At 38.9% G+C, this 13,539-nt stretch overlaps 1 long non-coding RNA gene across 1 annotated transcript; it reads right to left on the reverse strand.

Moving 5' to 3' along the window:
* Nucleotides 1-7,168: 7,168 nt before the first annotated feature.
* Nucleotides 7,169-12,976, reverse strand: LOC121032631 (uncharacterized). The gene is made up of 3 exons (XR_005791399.1): nucleotides 12,811-12,976; nucleotides 9,039-9,219; nucleotides 7,169-7,619 (listed from the first exon to the last, which is right to left on the reverse strand). It is a non-coding gene; the product is annotated as an uncharacterized LOC121032631 (long non-coding RNA).
* Between the last annotated feature and the right edge of the window lie 563 nt (nucleotides 12,977-13,539).

The following is a 13,539-nucleotide window of genomic DNA, read 5'->3' on the forward strand; positions in this document are numbered from 1 at the left end:
AATTTTTACAGTATAATACAGAAGAATATAACATGAAAAGTTGCAGCAGAAAAATTTAATACATGGCTATGCTTCCTTTCTGAGAATAATGCAAAATTATGACTTGACCACATAATAGCAAAGAAATTCGATTGATTTTAAAGGCTGAAAATGAGATAGCACTATAGGCAAATTATTAAAATTAAGCAAATACTCACAAGCTGGTTTTCAGAGTGTTCAATATTGACTACATATTTTCCACGCTTTCTGTCCATTCTTGAGCTTATAATGCCATAGGCTTACCTTCAAGGATATTTTTCAATTCATGTGTGGCCTTTATACCTGCAACTCTGAGAAATAATTTAAATGACTAGTGGAAAATCAACTCTGATGCATCAGTGATGGTGAGGATTAAACTAAGTAATAAGTAGTCATTCACTAAAATGGAATCCACCTTAGAGAAGGAAATGAGGTGTTAATCATAGAAAATCAATACAGCCTCTGAGTGCTACTGTGATTACTCCCTCAATAACCCTCCTGACAGGAAGGAACTCTGAAAAGCTTACATAATTATTTATTTCTTCCCTTTGGCCCCATCTTTCAGACACCTGTCTTCTATTTTAGGACTAACCCAAGAAAAAATTGTGAGTTATAAGTTTGCCTTTGCTTTCTCTCTACCCAAGCCTGAATGCCTTCTTGCCAGCTCTTAGTCACCCATGGCCTTAGGATGGCTTCACCTTTTCAGTCTCACGGCTGGAGTCTGGAAGTCTACTTGGGCAGTTGCTTGGGAATTTACATGCATTTAAAAATGATTAGAATCAATTTCCTAGGCAATAATGCCAAAGGAGTGATGGAATATTGAAAATCTGGAGGACGAGTTTTGTTGTTTTGTCAAGAAATCTAGTTTGTCCCAAATTGAAAAAGGATGAACTTTTATTGACTTATTCACTCAACAGGTGAGAATACTGAGTTTCTAAAGTGTGCCAGGTACTTTGCCTGGTACAGAAAGTTCAGCAGCAAACAAAATAGACCATACCACGTGTTCTTTGTATCTTTTCACTTTTGGATTCTGAATTTTTTTTTTCAAAAAAAATTTGAAAAACTGGGAAGGGATTTGTTCTAAACAGGAGTAAAAACATATAATTACTACCCTTACTCCTGTTGAGACAAAACCAGTGATGCCATGGTATGGCCATGACTACAAAGGACATACATGGGTTGAAGGTGTTCATAACATTAAACATGACCCTCTAATAAACTGATTTATTTGAAAATCAGAACGATAAAATTACCAAACAAGTGGTATTAATGTGACTATATTTAAATATATTTGCTTTTAAAATATGACTACACTTATATTCTTCAGAGGCATTTACTTTAATTTGGTACTAAAGCAACATAGCCATGGTGTAGGTAGAACTCTATAATTTTTTTTAATTTTTTTTTAACGTTTATTTATTTTTGAGACAGGGAGAGACAGCATGAACAGGGGAGGGTCAGAGAGAGAGGGAGACAGAGAATCTGAAACAGGCTCCAGGCTCTGAGCTGTCAGCACAGAGCCTGACGCGGGGCTCGAACTCACGGACCGTGAGATCATGTCCTGAGCCAAAGTCAGATGCTTAACCGACTGAGCCACCCAGGCGCCCCTAGAATTCTATAATTTTTGACAGCATCCACAACATTATAGCAATGACAGAGAGAGTGAAAGTTTTCTCTGATCTCAGGTTCACAATCTCTAGGAGTTGCAAGACTCAGTCCCAAAGTTTGGAAGAAAAACATAGAAAATTGATTAAACGTATTTAAAATAGCAACAAAATTAACCAACACATTGCTCCGTGGCTAAATTTCCCATATAAAAATTAGAGTCTTCTTTATTTTGCAAAGAACAATTCTTCAGCATGTATTAGTAACAATTCTCATGAACACCTCCACCCAAAGGTCAACAGAAAAAACAGAACACACCTCGACTGTTAGAACAGAGAGCAAGGGTATCTCTCTCATTGTTCTGTCAAAGTCTCCTATAAAAAGTCTTTGTTCACAGGATTTATAGCCAAAAAGAAACCTGCAAGTCTTTTGGCTGACAGCAGTTCAGAGAACTGTTTGATAGCTGGCCAATCTTCATGGGGAAAGTTCTATTTCTCATTCAATTAACAGAGAATTGAATTGCATCATTATCTGGAAGTCTAGGTCAAAACTTTTTTCTTTTTTTAATCATGTTACTCAAACAAATCTTTCTTGCCTGAAATTTCACTATGCTTTGATTATGACTTCTTTGGTCAGTTAATAATATGAGAGCCAATATGACGGCTGGAGCTCTCTGATCTTAGACATTTTAGGGAAAGGGATTATTACAGTTTTTCATTCTGTTATTGGCATTACAAGCAAACAATCAGGCACAGAATTTCAAAGCCTAAGTAAAATACTGATATGCAACCCAATTAATTCAAAAGTATGAAAGATCATTGTGGAAGGAAAAAAAGAACAAAAATAAATCTTCAAAGTGCCCTATCAAATTTATTATCAAAGCAATTAGAAGTAATCATTAAAAGTAAAGTTGAAAATGAAACCTGAAAGTTGCAGCAAATGTGTTTATATATGGTAATCGTAACACTATCAGGGTGTTTTATTGTATTTTCAAAGCTGACTCCATCTCTACAGCAGGTGTTCCTTCACTGAATCAAAAGTAATTAAAAAGTATTTCAGTAATACAATGGAACTAGAATAATTAGCCCTACTTAAAATAGAAATTTCAGGAGAAAAACATGTTTTGATGCATGTCACTGAATTTCTTAATTACATATCTGAAGTCTACTTACAAATTTTATATATGTTTATACTGACAGAACATGGTTTTTCAGTAACTTACCCCCAACTGTTTATTGAACACCTCGCACGCCCCAGGCATGTCTCAACCCTGGATATCCAGACAGCATTGATTAAGACAGACAAAACCCTTATTTATCCCCTACGCTTTGTTGATTGAATGTTTGGCTTTTGATTTTACTTTCAAATTTTTTTAATTGTAATATTTTTGTTTAAACAAAGAGAACTTTTTTTTTTTATTTAGTTAAAGGTACACGTTTTTTGTATGTTGGGAAATCGGTTCCATAATGGTCAATATGTCAGTTTCTACAGAATAAACAGCAATGGCATAGTTCATCTCTGACCACAGGGACTGGGAATTCATGGTTTTTGTAGGGTCTGATATTCCATTTTACAGTGACCTTCAGGGTTCAGAAGTTCTCTTTTCTACCAAGCCAAAATTTTCCTTGTTCTTTCAAATGACTTAAACGCTGGTCCTGCTACATCTGGGGACACCCAAAATTAAACCATTGTTTCTTCAGAATATTGGTCTGTGATCCCTGATGCACAATTCCAAAATCCAAAAGGCTTTGGAAACAAATTATTTTGTGTATTTGGCACAAATTTAGTTGACAGCAAAAGTTAATCAAAACTAACCTTTAATCAATTTAGCATGATTATTCATATGTTTAACTACAAAAATATTGATGTGTATTGCACGTTTACTACCACAGTCCTGATGGGGGTGTTGTATAACGTATCGTACTGCCGTCATAAAATTTTTAAAAATCTGAATTGTTGGGCGCCTGGGTGGCTCAGTCGGTTAGGCGTCCGACTTCGGCTCAGGTCATGACCTCACGGTTCGTGAGCTCGAGCCCTGCGTCGGACTCTGTGCTGACAGCTCGGAGCCTGGAGCCTGCTTCGGATTCTGTGTCTCCCTCTCTCTCTGCCCCTCCCCTGATCATGCTCTGTCTCTCTCTGTCTCAAAAAAAAATAAAACATTTTAAAAAAATCTGAATTGTAGAACACATCTCATCCGAGCACTTCATATGAGGGACTATATATGTGGTTTGTAGAAATTTTACAATTTTTAAAAATAACTAATATATCCTTCCTTATTCTTATTGCTCCGAAATATTGGTTTATAAATTCTTCACTTGATAAAATGATTCCTAACTGGCATTTTAAAAATGGAGATGAGAAGAAGAATAAAAAGTTTCAATTATTGCTGGATTACAGCAAACAACGGCACCGTTGGACAGACTGTGATCTAAGATTTGATTAACATAATATTATTAACATTACAGGGATATGCCCAGTCCAGTGGGTATACCACACTGCTCATAGCTAATCCTAACAACACCTACAAGAATTAAGTAGAATTACAAGAATTAAGTATTATTATTCTCACTTTCGTGATGAGACACATATGCTTTAAGCGACGTTTTATAAACCTAAGTTAAGATTAGAGTTGGGGGGGGGCACCTGGGTGGCTCAGTCTGGCTCTTGATTTCAGCTCAGGTCATGATCCCACCATTCATGAGATCAAGCCCCGTGTTGGGCCCTGGTGCAGTCAGCACAGAGCCTGCTTGGGATTCTCTCTCTCCCTCTCTCTCTTGCCCCTCTCCCACTCAGGCACATGCATGCTCTCTCTCTGTCTGTCTCTCTCTCAAAATAAATAAAGAAGCTTTTTTTAAAAAGCAACTGTAAAAGTGTTCATAAACATGCGATCCTGGCCCCCTCCTGTTGGTGCGGCAGGCTGAGATGGAGCCCAAGCAAATCAAAGTCAGGTTAAATCTCACTATCTAAGAATTCTAACAAAGAGTAGAATTCGAACAGTGTTCAAATTAATTATCTTAATAATCATGCCAGTATTGTTGTTTCTTCTGTATCTTCCTCAATATTTTGGGAGACAGGCACTCAGTAAATGAAAGAACAGCAAACAATTCTAGCAGTTATGCTGCTTGACAAAGCAATCTGAAGAAAAATTATTAAAACAACATAATTTTACACATGAAGAAAACAAAATGTAGTACTTAAAAATTATCCCATGTAAGTTTATTTAATATATTCATATAACATATGGACTCAATACACAGAATTCACGTACTAAAGGAAAAAATGTCTGGGATGTCTGGGTCAAACTCTTACAAAACAAAGTATCATTCCTAATAAAATAGAGCTCTGATTGGCACTGAAAGCAAATGAGGCAGATCTGGTGTTGTGCATTGGTAATGTGCAATTGGTAACCGTTATTGTTATAGTTGAAGTGTTACTGCTACAGGTTCCGGTGGAATATTTCTGTTAGCCAAACAATCACTTGTGATAGCATTTGCACATTAAATTTAGAGTAGGAGCAACTCTGGGGATGGTTATATGTTACAACCTCAAGGTAGTAATTAAAGACTGGGTTTTTGTGGAGAGGGCCACTGTAGTATAGTTGCTATAAGACGTGTGGTATTAGCATTTACCGGAGAAGGTTCACTGGCAGTGAAAACAGTGGTTGTGCTGGTACCTGTTGTGGGTTGTATTTCCGGTTGAAATGGCAGCAGGTGTGGAAATTGTAGGCTCAGGTGAAGTAATGGTAGATGTAGTTTAATTTGACATGATTACAATGGTGGATTCAGTAGACATCATGATAGCTGCATTTTAGCCGAAGTGGGGTAGGTACTCTGTTCACTTAAGGTACTGTTAGTAGGAGTGAATTGAAATGGGGGTGATAATAGTAACTATGTAGTAGGAGGACCAGTAGAAATTAAAGCGGTTGTGTATTTAGCTGAAGTGGTATTTGCTAACATGGCTGTAGGGTCAGCTGCAGTGGTGTTTCCTGTCACGGCTGTAAATTGAATTGAAATGGTGGTAGCTGTTGTGGTAACAGGTTTTTACAGAAATTATGGTAACTGGGTATTGGTTTTGGCCAGGCAGAAACACAAGCTATTATGACAGTAATTCGCTTCAAGTGGTGGCAGTGTTGTGGTCATGGGCTTTAAGATGTGGTGCTTGTTGTTTTTGATATCGTGGGCGTATGTTCGGCAGATAGTCTGGTGATTTTTAGTCCAGTTAAAGCCATGTTGGATGCTGTGGTCACAGGTTCGGCTGAAAGAGTCGTCAGGAATATTATGGCTCTCGGTTCAGTACAAACAGATATTTATAGGTTCCCCTGAAATTTTAGCAGCTGTTCTAGTTATCGGTCCGGTAGAAATTGTGGTAGTTGTAGTTTCAGACAAGGCTATGCTAGTTTCAGGTTCATTTAACCTGATAGTAGTGGCTGGGGCAATGCGTCGTTCGGTGGAGACAGCAGTGGTAGCCATTATGAGAGCACATCTGTGGTGACGCCCGTTGTGCCTGTAGGTTCCGTTGTTGCTTCAGGTGAAAGTAGTGGTTCTTCTGGTAGCTATAGTTTCAGTATTGATTCTGGCAATTCTCTGGATAACATTTCAACGCTGGCTAGGATGTCTCAGTGGGTTAAGCGTTCTACTTTGGCTCAGGTCATGATCTCACAGTCCATGGGTTTGAGCCCCACGTCGAGCTCTGTGCTGACAGCTCAGAGCCTGGAGCCTGCTTTGGATTCTGTGTCTCCCTCTCTCTCTCTCTCTGCCCCTTTCCCACCCCATGCTCTGTTTCTTTCTCTCTCTCTCTCTCTCTCTCTCTCCCCCTCAAAAATAAGAGAACATTAAAAAAAAAAATTAAAACATTTCAACTCAGGTTACTATTCAGCAGCATGAAATTTGGGCTGGGACTGTCCTTGTTGGAACCCAGCTCCTGTTGGCTACTTTCATTTTGAGAATTGCTTATCCTTTCTAACTACCCATTTTCTTAACTGTAGGATGCTGGTAATAAAGACACTTGACTTACAGGACTTACGTACAGCTTAGCGCAAATCAAATAGCACTGTAACTTACGAAGCACCATGCAAGTCAGGCAGTGGATGCTGGGCCTGGGCCAGATTCCCCAGTGAGCTCGACCACTTGATTCAAACCCCGACACTTCGATTGTATAACCAGAATGGTCATAGAGCTGTCTCACAGGGCTTTTATGAGGCCTGAATAAGATGATATGTGCCAAGTTGTAAGAACACAGCTTGTCACGTAGTAAACGCTCTATAAGGATCGTGAGATGGTGATAATGATGATGATACAACAGCAAATATTGCTGGATAAGCAGCACAACAACGAGAATCCAAGCTCTGCAGTCAAATTTGAGTTTAAATCCCAAACCCCTGAGATCAAAAGCAAGTTTCTTAACTCCTCTGAGTCTTGAGGTTTGCTTGTTTTGTTTTGGTTGTTTGTTTATCTCTAAGGTGGTGAATAATATTCAGTCTTCAGGGAAAGAATTAAAAAGAGATTTCAATTTTTTTTAATTATTTTATTTTTATCAGAAGCAGTGTAGCACAGTGATTAAGAGCTTTGGATTCTAAAGATTCCTGGTTGACTTTCATCTGTGACTCTTATAAACAGGCTAATACCTGGCAATTTCCTTAATGTCCTAAGCCTCTATTTCTTCACAAGAAGAGGTATACCTGTATCCAAGGATAAGTGTAAGGATTAAAGAAGATAATAAGGTATATAATATACTTGGTGCATTCCTGACACTTGCTCAATTTTAAAATCTGTGATTAGCTCGCTGTCATTCCCTTCCGTAACTGAGCTCGGGAGCAGCAGGAGAGAGGCACAACACAACTCACATCTTTGAAAAGAACGGAGTAGGTCTCACTGCTAGGAAATGCGGGCTTCAGTTTTAGGAAGGAAGCCCCAGTTCGGATGTCCAGGGAATAAGGGCACCAGCAGTCACCAAATGTCACCTTGCACCACAGGGTCCAGGCATTGGCTAAAGGAAGCCTGGAAAAGGAGGAAATAAATGACTAACCTCAGAACTCAGAACAGGCACTACTTGTGCTGAATCAAACCAGGGGCAGGATGAAGCCAGGCAGATTGGAACCCTGCAGAAGAAGTGAGCATTCAGGCTAACCCACCGCTAACTTAACACGTGAACTCTTGCAAAAATGTGGCCCTTCCAGAACGATATTTTCCCCGTCTGTTAAATAATGTAAGACCAGATGGTAACTAAATCTCCTTCTGTTCAGTGATAGATAAATTGGCAAGCAAGAGAAGTCATTTTAAGTAACTCCCCCAGATCAAGGTCATTCATTCTTCACTTTGCTCTCAGACCTAAAAGATAAGAGTCTCTTATTTTGTGTTAAGAGTTAATCTCAGAGAGAGACAAACCAAGAAACAGAATCCTAACTATAGAGAACAAACTGATGGTTACCAGAGCAGAGATGGGAGGAGATGGGTGAAATAGGTGATGGGGATTAAGGAGTGAGCACTGGGTGATGCATAGAACTGATGAATCACTTCGTTGTATCCTTGAAACTAACATAACACTGCATGTTAACTATACTGGAATTAACATTTTAAAAATTAATATTTAAAAAAGAGTTAAGGGACGCCTGTGTGGCTCAGTCAGCTAAGCATCTGACTTTGGCTCAGGTCATGATCTCGCAGTTCATGGGTTTGAGTCCCATGTCAGGCTCTGTGCTGACAGCTCAGAGCCTGGAGCCTGCTTCGGATTCTGTGTTTCCCTCTCTTTCTACCCCTACCCCGCTTATACTGTCTCTTCTCTCTCTTTCTCAAAAATAAATATTTAAAAAAAAAAAAAAAGAGAGTTAAGCTCAGGCCCTCTTTAATGAGCCTCTAAGCAGGGCAGCAGTCAAGGTCAGTCAAGATCATATTTCTCCCTGGAGGTAAGACACATAGCTATGGCCACAAGGCCAGGTGAATATGCAGTCAGGAACACAGATGCGAATCAAGTCACCAAACAGAGAGGGCAAAACATGGATAGGAGGACTAGACACAGAAGGGCTGAAAGAAGGGCCACAGTCAGTCTCAGAGGCAAGAGGGAAGGACGGTGAGGAAGACGACCCACAGAGCAGCCCTGGGGCATGAAACAGAAGACATCGTTTTCCATCCGAGCCTCTTTTGCAAAACAGCCCTTTCACTGCCAAGATATTGACTCTCTTCACACCTACTTAACCCACATAAAACAGGGGCTCCCAAATTTGCTTTATTGTCTTTAATTTGATATTATTCTCTACATGTGTACATTTTTTCCCCAAAGAAGAACACAGGCTCTTGGAAGGCAAGCCCTCACAAATCTCCTTCTCTTGTTTTCCCTGTCCGTGTATTGTACTAACAACGAATCAATTTTTTTTTTTTTTTTTGCGTAGAAATGTTGGCCATGTGTAACCCAAACATTACCTGTCCATGATGAAAGTCTCTCTTTGGATATTGTGAGCGTCCAGGAGTCCCCAGGTTGACAAAGGTAGGAGCAACATATGTGCCAGCATCATCAGTGACATCAGTTGATGATGGAAACTGACATACTGAATTGTGAGTTTCTGATCACTTGGACTTGAGTGTGGCTACCAGGACCAATCACCTGGAAAACAGGAAATCCATTGAGTTGAACTTCCTAAGTAAAACTATCCTAACTAATAAAATCTATATTTTCATGTAAGTTATATTTTATTCCATTGATCCAAATGGCTCTTGATGGAAAAAAAAAAAAGTTTTCCTCCTTCAGTATCATGAGAGAGTAGAAAATCATTATTGAAACACTTCTGTAAGAACAAAAGTCAGTGAGTCTATTCTTTCAAAAAGTAAAAAAGAAAGTCAGAAATACATATTATATATAAAAATACAATAATACTAAAAGACTTAACAGCAAGGGGCAATTAAGGACTAGAAAGGGGACCATGGGGGAGGGGAAGGGGAAAAAAAACTTACAGAGAGGGAAGGAGGCAAACCATAAGAGACTCTTCAAAACTGAGAATAAACTGAGGGTTGATGGGGGGTGGGAGGGAGGGTAGGGTGGGGGATGGGCATTGAGGAGGGCACCTGTTGGGATGAGCACTGGGAGTTGTATGGAAACCAATGTGACAATAAATTTCATATAAAAAAAGGACTAGAAAAGGTTCGGTATCGACCAAATTCATAAGAGCAAATGCAGCTGAGAGACCTGTGCCACTCAGTGTGCAGTAAAGAAGGGACCAGCATGCCAGGTCACACACCGAAGCATACACCCACGTTAGAACAATCTTCCAGCTCATCATAAAACAAGTCCCGTTCATCTTCAGAGTCTGTCAGGCCACTGTCCCCACTTGCTTTTTTTTTTTTAAGTTTTTATTTATTTATTTTGAGAGACAGAGAGAGAGTATGAGCAGGAGAAGGGCAGAGAGAGAGGAAGAGAGAGAATCCCAAGGACTGTCAGTGCAGAGCCCAACGCAGGGCTCAAACTCACAAACCATGAGATCATGACCTGAGCTGAAATCAAGAGTCCGAGGCTTAACCAACTGAGCCACCCAGGTACCCTCCCTCCCCAACTCCTTCCCGACTCCCCCCAACTTGCTTTTTTGTCTGTTTTTGTTTTTTCTGGCCCATTCACCCAAACCCATCCATGAGAAAATGTTCTCTTCTGAATACCATGGGGGCTAGCCCATGGGCCCGGCTGAGGAACCTGGTCTGGGTAGGTGGACAGAAAACTTCCCAGGAAAGCAAACAGGATGTAGGGGGAGTCTGCCAGTTGCCCTACATGCTTCGAGCTGTGTGCGAATGTGTGTGAGGCTCCTGATGGAGGAGAAGCGCGTAGAAGGACTGGGATGCACTAAGCACCAAGGAGGCTCAGAAGAACACAGTCAGGCCTGCAGCACTGCAGACCTGCCCACTCTTCCCAGAAGAAGCCTGTTCTTGAAGGACGTGGGGAAACTCCTGGGTGCCTGAGCACCCTTTTAAGAAGTCTGGCTCAAGGCACCCATCAGCATACCCCAATCTTGACTGATTTTTAAAGAACTGTGTAATGTTTCATTTCTTAAGCTGAGTGGTAGATACAGGGTGCCGAATTCCTCTTTAAATCTTTTGAATATCAGAAATATTTTGTAGTTGATTTGTAAAAGAAAAACATAAGAAAACTTTTTGGAAGAAAGTGTTTTTTTGAAGTTTCTTCCCCTTAGAAGAAGGGGAAATTCTAATATATTATTCTAAGGAGAAGTAGACTTACTGAAATCAGAATCTGGGGGGACATTTTGTGACCTCTAGAAACTATGAATTATCTAGGACTTTCTTCATAACAGGATAGAAATGTGCTATTTGCACACCCTCTCTCTGAATCTTGTTATTCCTATATGGTTATTAAATTTGCTGACCAACAATGTTAAATGGGTAAATTATTTGTGTGGGTGGGACAGTAGTCCGTTGCAACTCAACCACTAAAATAAAACCATGACTGTGATTAAACACGGACAAGCATACCTTGCCAGTTAGATCATGGAGATCATGGAGGTGCACTTTCGAAGTTAACGATTTCAGTGGAATAAATAAATTTTAGCAACATTCTGCTGATCACTCAGGAGCACTTAGGAAATCTGGATTCAGCTCTATAAATAGTTGTGCTTTTTTTAAATGTGTTGATACCATGCTTTAGTCTTCAGTCATGACTCAATTTGCCTGAGGTTGATGAACTTAAACATTTAACACACTCTGTAATCCAATCAAAACTCTCATCAGGTCAGCTTCCTGAATCTCATTCTCCTATTAGAAACCCAGCCCCTTCTAAAAAGGAAGACCCATAGGTAGTAACTTGTCAGGAGTGAAAATCCAATGATGCTGGGTCACTATGCTACACCACGCCAAGGGAGAATTTTGGATTTTGTCACAAATACTGAATCCTGATTATTACTTCCATCATTGTTTTATCCTGGCTCTGGTTTGACTCTAATCAGAATTAGTCACTAATGTTATTTACTACAACTGAAATGCACTTGGTAGATTTATTGAAGAGTTATGGTGTTAAAGTTTAAGGTATAATATTTTGCCAAGAGAAAAAAAACCTAGATTGCTTTTTAAAATGTACTTTTAAGTGATGTTTTATTGCATCGGTTGAAATTGTCCTCAGATGGACAAGGTTTTTCTACCACTGTGACAAAATATCCACATGAAAGAAATTGTCAGAGGGCAATATGTATACATCCTATACCTTGTTTTTATAGAATTTGAAATGTTTCTAACTGTGTTATCATCTGCTTTGTTATCTATAAAAACCACCAAAATGATGAACTAATGCCTCACTAAAGGCAACTACTTTCCGTTTTAATCTGAGTATTTCAACATAACGAACATCCAGTTCTGAGGATTCAGATATACCTGAAGACCTTTTTATGGGGGGGTTGGGGGGAGTCACATGAACTAGAAAAATAGATTATTTAAAAATCTCTTGTTTTTGAGACAGGAGTATCTTCCTTGATGTTTAATCATTCAAAAAATATTTATTGAGCAACATGACCTCCTTGTCTATCTCATGGGTGGAAAAAAACATTTCTCTACACACTTACAAATTATTCTTTAAACTGTCTATTTCTAACTACATTTCCACATTTGTTTCTATTGCCAAGACAAATATAAAGACAAAACAATGGGTTAACTCTTGGGTATGAAAAACATAACTGCCAAAATGATGTCTACATGAACCAGGGTTTCTTGGTTGTTTCACTGAAGTTTTAGAGTACATTTAAGATTAATTTCTTGATTTTCCAAGTATTAGAATTATTTGAGTCATAAATCTTTAGAATTAGCCTTAAAAATCTATGAATTATACACCAAAACTTAGATATCAAACTTAAAAAAATGCTTTTACAAATGCTGAACCCCCTTTATGCATGGTTGTAACAGCATATTATATTTTAATTGTAGTCCCAGGAAAATACTAATATTTTAGGTTAATAACACAGAAAATAAAAGTTTAAGTTCTGTTTACATGTAGCACAAAAAAATACAAGATTTCTGATTTATAGGTATTGGTTGAAAAGCTAATAAATTGCCCTTTCCTTACCAATTATAATTGTTTATGGGGTTTTTTTTGGTAAAGAATACATAAGCATTGTTTCTGTGATATTATGTGAAAAGCATTAGGGTTTTCTATTCAGACTAGAAATAAAATTCATATAGACAAGTTATCAAATGAAAAACGAATACTCACAGGCTGGTTTCTAGAGGATTCCACATTTACTATGTATTTTCCACATTTCTTCTCCACTCTTGAGCTGCCAGTTTAAACCCAGGACTATTTTTCCTTTCGACCACTGACATTTACATCTGCAACCTTGTGTAATATTGTAGTTGACAGAGGGCAGATTGACTGTGATGCACCTGGCAGGTGTGGATAAAATAAATATTAAATACCGTTCCTAACAGAGGACTCACCTTAGAGTCCTTTAAAGTAAAATATTAATTAACGATGAGAAACAAAAAAAACAATGCCACCTCTGAGAGGTATTGTTGCTTTTCTCTCTGCAACCCACCTAGCAGAAGCAAACTATGATAATCTTTCTTACATAATACTTCCTTCTCTCCCCATTTGTGAGCATACCTCAGACATCTTTCGTCCAGAGTTCAAGGCCAATCTATGATAGGATTCTGAAGTAAAAGAAGTTTCCAGTTGCTTCCTTTCAAACCTAGAATGACCAGCCTTTCTCCCTATGTTGGTACCACCTTTACGGCATTCATGCCTCCTGATCACCTGGCCTTGACCTTCTCCAGCTGTCCCCAGTGCTATGAACCAGCACTGTGATAGTGCTCCCTGCATTTGACAGAATGAAATTCTGGGTCACATTGGCTTAGGTTCCAACTCCATGTTTCCTAAAGCGAGAACAACATGATCTAATAAATCAGGAACCACTAATACATCTGCCAAGTTTCTTTTCTCCTT

Source organism: Herpailurus yagouaroundi, unplaced genomic scaffold, assembly GCF_014898765.1.
Source record: "Herpailurus yagouaroundi ecotype Mexico unplaced genomic scaffold, PumYag 142, whole genome shotgun sequence".
NCBI lineage: Eukaryota > Metazoa > Chordata > Mammalia > Carnivora > Felidae > Herpailurus > Herpailurus yagouaroundi.